Here is a 5,000-nt window from a genome sequence, read left to right as displayed (position 1 = left end):
CTGCTTAGCTTCCGAGATCAGACGAGATCGGGCGTTGCCAGGCTGGTATGGCCGTACGAAATAAGTTGACAACCATAGGCTACTTATCCATATACAGATTTAGCAATTGACAATGCAAGGTAGTCTCTCTCTATCTCTCTCTCTCTCTCTCTCGTGTCAAAATGAAAACAGCTTCCAGCCCCTTTCATGAAGGACTACTTGTGCATATTGCAAGATGTCAGTTTCTAAGTGAATGAGCAAAAGAGCATACAGCACCTGGTATTCCCAGGCGGTCTCCCATCCAATTACTAACCAGACCCGACCCTGCTTAGCTTCCGAGATCAGACGAGATCGGGCGTTGCCAGGCTGGTATGGCCGTACAAAATAAGTTGACAACCATAGGCTACTTATCCATATACAGATTTAGCAATTGACAATGCAAGGTGGTCTCTCCCTCTCTCTCTCTCTCTCTCTCTCGTGTCAAAATGAAAACAGCTTCCAGCCCCTTTCATGAAGGACTACTTGTGCATATTGCAAGATTTCAGTTTCTAAGTGAATGAGCAAAAGAGCATACAGCACCTGGTATTCCCAGGCGGTCTCCCATCCAAGTACTAACCAGGCCCGACCCTGCTTAGCTTCCGAGATCAGACGAGATCGGGCGTTGCCAGGCTGGTATGGCCGTACAAAATAAGTTGACAACCATAGGCTACTTATCCATATACAGATTTAGCAATTGACAATGCAAGGTGGTCTCTCTCTCTCTCTCTCTCTCTCTCTCGTGTCAAAATGAAAACAGCTTCCAGCCCCTTTCATGAAGGACTACTTGTGCATATTGCAAGATTTCAGTTTCTAAGTGAATGAGCAAAAGAGCATACAGCACCTGGTATTCCCAGGCGGTCTCCCATCCAAGTACTAACCAGGCCCGACCCTGCTTAGCTTCCGAGATCAGACGAGATTGGGCGTTGCCAGGCTGGTATGGCCGTACTAAATAAGTTGACAACCATAGGCTACTTATCCATATACAGATTTAGCAATTGACAATGCAAGGTGGTCTCTCTCTCTCTCTCGTGTCAAAATGAAAACAGCTTCCAGCCCCTTTCATGAAGGACTACTTGTGCATATTGCAAGATTTCAGTTTCTAAGTGAATGAGCAAAAGAGCATACAGCACCTGGTATTCCCAGGCGGTCTCCCATCCAAGTACTAACCAGGCCCGACCCTGCTTAGCTTCCGAGATCAGACGAGATCGGGCGTTGCCAGGCTGGTATGGCCGTACGAAATAAGTTGACAACCATAGGCTACTTATCCATATACAGATTTAGCAATTGACAATGCAAGGTAGTCTCTCTCTCTCTCTCTCTCTCGTGTCAAAATGAAAACAGCTTCCAGCCCCTTTCATGAAGGACTACTTGTGCATATTGCAAGATTTCAGTTTCTAAGTGAATGAGCAAAAGAGCATACAGCACCTGGTATTCCCAGGCGGTCTCCCATCCAAGTACTAACCAGGCCCGACCCTGCTTAGCTTCCGAGATCAGACGAGATCGGGCGTTGCCAGGCTGGTATGGCCGTACGAAATAAGTTGACAACCATAGGCTACTTATCCATATACAGATTTAGCAATTGACAATGCAAGGTGGTCTCTCTCTCTCTCTCTCTCGTGTCAAAATGAAAACAGCTTCCAGCCCCTTTCATGAAGGACTACTTGTGCATATTGCAAGATGTCAGTTTATAAGTGAATGAGCAAAAGAGCATACAGCACCTGGTATTCCCAGGCGGTCTCCCATCCAATTACTAACCAGGCCCAACCCTGCTTAGCTTCCGAGATCAGACGAGATCGGGCGTTGCCAGGCTGGTATGGCCGTACAAAATAAGTTGACAACCATAGGCTACTTATCCATATACAGATTTAGCAATTGACAATGCAAGGTAGTCTCTCTCTCTCTCTCGTGTCAAAATGAAAACAGCTTCCAGCCCCTTTCATGAAGGACTACTTGTGCATATTGCAAGATTTCAGTTTCTAAGTGAATGAGCAAAAGAGCATACAGCACCTGGTATTCCCAGGCGGTCTCCCATCCAAGTACTAACCAGGCCCGACCCTGCTTAGCTTCCGAGATCAGACGAGATCGGGCGTTGCCAGGCTGGTATGGCCGTACAAAATAAGTTGACAACCATAGGCTACTTATCCATATACAGATTTAGCAATTGACAATGCAAGGTGGTCTCTCTCTCTCTCTCTCTCTCTCTCTCGTGTCAAAATGAAAACAGCTTCCAGCCCCTTTCATGAAGGACTACTTGTGCATATTGCAAGATTTCAGTTTCTAAGTGAATGAGCAAAAGAGCATACAGCACCTGGTATTCCCAGGCGGTCTCCCATCCAAGTACTAACCAGGCCCGACCCTGCTTAGCTTCCGAGATCAGACGAGATCGGGCGTTGCCAGGCTGGTATGGCCGTACTAAATAAGTTGACAACCATAGGCTACTTATCCATATACAGATTTAGCAATTGACAATGCAAGGTGGTCTCTCTCTCTCTCTCTCGTGTCAAAATGAAAACAGCTTCCAGCCCCTTTCATGAAGGACTACTTGTGCATATTGCAAGATTTCAGTTTCTAAGTGAATGAGCAAAAGAGCATACAGCACCTGGTATTCCCAGGCGGTCTCCCATCCAAGTACTAACCAGGCCCGACCCTGCTTAGCTTCCGAGATCAGACGAGATCGGGCGTTGCCAGGCTGGTATGGCCGTACGAAATAAGTTGACAACCATAGGCTACTTATCCATATACAGATTTAGCAATTGACAATGCAAGGTGGTCTCTCTCTCTCTCTCTCTCGTGTCAAAATGAAAACAGCTTCCAGCCCCTTTCATGAAGGACTACTTGTGCATATTGCAAGATGTCAGTTTATAAGTGAATGAGCAAAAGAGCATACAGCACCTGGTATTCCCAGGCGGTCTCCCATCCAATTACTAACCAGGCCCAACCCTGCTTAGCTTCCGAGATCAGACGAGATCGGGCGTTGCCAGGCTGGTATGGCCGTACAAAATAAGTTGACAACCATAGGCTACTTATCCATATAAAGATTTAGCAATTGACAATGCAAGGTAGTCTCTCTCTCTCTCTCGTGTCAAAATGAAAACAGCTTCCAGCCCCTTTCATGAAGGACTACTTGTGCATATTGCAAGATTTCAGTTTCTAAGTGAATGAGCAAAAGAGCATACAGCACCTGGTATTCCCAGGCGGTCTCCCATCCAAGTACTAACCAGGCCCGACCCTGCTTAGCTTCCGAGATCAGACGAGATCGGGCGTTGCCAGGCTGGTATGGCCGTACAAAATAAGTTGACAACCATAGGCTACTTATCCATATACAGATTTAGCAATTGACAATGCAAGGTGGTCTCTCTCTCTCTCTCTCTCTCTCTCTCGTGTCAAAATGAAAACAGCTTCCAGCCCCTTTCATGAAGGACTACTTGTGCATATTGCAAGATTTCAGTTTCTAAGTGAATGAGCAAAAGAGCATACAGCACCTGGTATTCCCAGGCGGTCTCCCATCCAAGTACTAACCAGGCCCGACCCTGCTTAGCTTCCGAGATCAGACGAGATCGGGCGTTGCCAGGCTGGTATGGCCGTACTAAATAAGTTGACAACCATAGGCTACTTATCCATATACAGATTTAGCAATTGACAATGCAAGGTGGTCTCTCTCTCTCTCTCTCGTGTCAAAATGAAAACAGCTTCCAGCCCCTTTCATGAAGGACTACTTGTGCATATTGCAAGATTTCAGTTTCTAAGTGAATGAGCAAAAGAGCATACAGCACCTGGTATTCCCAGGCGGTCTCCCATCCAAGTACTAACCAGGCCCGACCCTGCTTAGCTTCCGAGATCAGACGAGATCGGGCGTTGCCAGGCTGGTATGGCCGTACGAAATAAGTTGACAACCATAGGCTACTTATCCATATACAGATTTAGCAATTGACAATGCAAGGTAGTCTCTCTCTCTCTCTCTCTCTCGTGTCAAAATGAAAACAGCTTCCAGCCCCTTTCATGAAGGACTACTTGTGCATATTGCAAGATTTCAGTTTCTAAGTGAATGAGCAAAAGAGCATACAGCACCTGGTATTCCCAGGCGGTCTCCCATCCAAGTACTAACCAGGCCCGACCCTGCTTAGCTTCCGAGATCAGACGAGATCGGGCGTTGCCAGGCTGGTATGGCCGTACGAAATAAGTTGACAACCATAGGCTACTTATCCATATACAGATTTAGCAATTGACAATGCAAGGTGGTCTCTCTCTCTCTCTCTCTCTCGTGTCAAAATGAAAACAGCTTCCAGCCCCTTTCATGAAGGACTACTTGTGCATATTGCAAGATGTCAGTTTATAAGTGAATGAGCAAAAGAGCATACAGCACCTGGTATTCCCAGGCGGTCTCCCATCCAATTACTAACCAGGCCCAACCCTGCTTAGCTTCCGAGATCAGACGAGATCGGGCGTTGCCAGGCTGGTATGGCCGTACAAAATAAGTTGACAACCATAGGCTACTTATCCATATACAGATTTAGCAATTGACAATGCAAGGTAGTCTCTCTCTCTCTCTCGTGTCAAAATGAAAACAGCTTCCAGCCCCTTTCATGAAGGACTACTTGTGCATATTGCAAGATTTCAGTTTCTAAGTGAATGAGCAAAAGAGCATACAGCACCTGGTATTCCCAGGCGGTCTCCCATCCAAGTACTACCCAGGCCCGACCCTGCTTAGCTTCCGAGATCAGATGAGATCGGGCGTTGCCAGGCTGGTATGGCCGTACGAAATAAGTTGACAACCATAGGCTACTTATCCATATACAGATTTAGCAATTGACAATGCAAGGTGGTCTCTCTCTCTCTCTCTCTCTCTCTCGTGTCAAAATGAAAACAGCTTCCAGCCCCTTTCATGAAGGACTACTTGTGCATATTGCAAGATTTCAGTTTCTAAGTGAATGAGCAAAAGAGCATACAGCACCTGGTATTCCCAGGCGGTCTCCCATCCAAGT

At 46.6% G+C, this 5,000-nt stretch overlaps 12 non-coding genes and 6 pseudogenes across 12 annotated transcripts in view; all 18 read right to left on the bottom strand.

Annotated features, from left to right (window-relative positions):
• LOC146284799 (5S ribosomal RNA) overlaps positions 1-59 on the bottom strand; it is a 119-nt gene extending 60 nt beyond the window's left edge. The window contains exon 1 of the ribosomal RNA XR_014759749.1: positions 1-59. This exon is cut by the window's left edge and continues 60 nt beyond it. This is a non-coding gene — a ribosomal RNA (5S ribosomal RNA).
• A 184-nt stretch (positions 60-243) lies between these two features.
• LOC146284798 (5S ribosomal RNA) lies at positions 244-362 on the bottom strand (annotated as a pseudogene).
• A 184-nt stretch (positions 363-546) lies between these two features.
• LOC146284797 (5S ribosomal RNA) lies at positions 547-665 on the bottom strand. The gene has a single exon (XR_014760969.1). It is a non-coding gene; the product is annotated as a 5S ribosomal RNA (ribosomal RNA).
• Positions 666-847: 182 nt separating this feature from the next.
• LOC146284796 (5S ribosomal RNA) lies at positions 848-966 on the bottom strand (annotated as a pseudogene).
• A 170-nt stretch (positions 967-1,136) lies between these two features.
• Positions 1,137-1,255, bottom strand: LOC146284795 (5S ribosomal RNA). The gene has a single exon (XR_014759748.1). It is a non-coding gene; the product is annotated as a 5S ribosomal RNA (ribosomal RNA).
• A 176-nt stretch (positions 1,256-1,431) lies between these two features.
• Positions 1,432-1,550, bottom strand: LOC146284794 (5S ribosomal RNA). The gene has a single exon (XR_014759747.1). It is a non-coding gene; the product is annotated as a 5S ribosomal RNA (ribosomal RNA).
• Positions 1,551-1,724: 174 nt separating this feature from the next.
• On the bottom strand, positions 1,725-1,843 carry LOC146284793 (5S ribosomal RNA; annotated as a pseudogene).
• A 170-nt stretch (positions 1,844-2,013) lies between these two features.
• On the bottom strand, positions 2,014-2,132 carry LOC146284792 (5S ribosomal RNA). The gene has a single exon (XR_014760968.1). It is a non-coding gene; the product is annotated as a 5S ribosomal RNA (ribosomal RNA).
• Positions 2,133-2,314: 182 nt separating this feature from the next.
• On the bottom strand, positions 2,315-2,433 carry LOC146284791 (5S ribosomal RNA). The gene has a single exon (XR_014761496.1). It is a non-coding gene; the product is annotated as a 5S ribosomal RNA (ribosomal RNA).
• A 172-nt stretch (positions 2,434-2,605) lies between these two features.
• On the bottom strand, positions 2,606-2,724 carry LOC146284790 (5S ribosomal RNA). Its single transcript, XR_014759746.1, has one exon. It is a non-coding gene; the product is annotated as a 5S ribosomal RNA (ribosomal RNA).
• Positions 2,725-2,898: 174 nt separating this feature from the next.
• LOC146284789 (5S ribosomal RNA) lies at positions 2,899-3,017 on the bottom strand (annotated as a pseudogene).
• Positions 3,018-3,187: 170 nt separating this feature from the next.
• Positions 3,188-3,306, bottom strand: LOC146284788 (5S ribosomal RNA). Its single transcript, XR_014760966.1, has one exon. It is a non-coding gene; the product is annotated as a 5S ribosomal RNA (ribosomal RNA).
• A 182-nt stretch (positions 3,307-3,488) lies between these two features.
• LOC146284787 (5S ribosomal RNA) lies at positions 3,489-3,607 on the bottom strand. Its single transcript, XR_014761495.1, has one exon. It is a non-coding gene; the product is annotated as a 5S ribosomal RNA (ribosomal RNA).
• Positions 3,608-3,779: 172 nt separating this feature from the next.
• LOC146284786 (5S ribosomal RNA) lies at positions 3,780-3,898 on the bottom strand. The gene has a single exon (XR_014759744.1). It is a non-coding gene; the product is annotated as a 5S ribosomal RNA (ribosomal RNA).
• Positions 3,899-4,074: 176 nt separating this feature from the next.
• On the bottom strand, positions 4,075-4,193 carry LOC146284785 (5S ribosomal RNA). Its single transcript, XR_014759743.1, has one exon. It is a non-coding gene; the product is annotated as a 5S ribosomal RNA (ribosomal RNA).
• A 176-nt stretch (positions 4,194-4,369) lies between these two features.
• LOC146284784 (5S ribosomal RNA) lies at positions 4,370-4,488 on the bottom strand (annotated as a pseudogene).
• A 170-nt stretch (positions 4,489-4,658) lies between these two features.
• Positions 4,659-4,777, bottom strand: LOC146284783 (5S ribosomal RNA). The gene has a single exon (XR_014759132.1). It is a non-coding gene; the product is annotated as a 5S ribosomal RNA (ribosomal RNA).
• A 180-nt stretch (positions 4,778-4,957) lies between these two features.
• LOC146284782 (5S ribosomal RNA) overlaps positions 4,958-5,000 on the bottom strand; it is a 109-nt pseudogene continuing 66 nt past the window's right edge.

Source organism: Hypomesus nipponensis, chromosome 6 (genome assembly GCF_054491055.1).
Source record: "Hypomesus nipponensis isolate SF chromosome 6, ASM5449105v1, whole genome shotgun sequence".
NCBI classification, from domain to species: domain Eukaryota; kingdom Metazoa; phylum Chordata; class Actinopteri; order Osmeriformes; family Osmeridae; genus Hypomesus; species Hypomesus nipponensis.
Note: the sequence above shows the minus strand (reverse complement) of the source record. Positions and strands in the feature narration are given on the sequence as shown.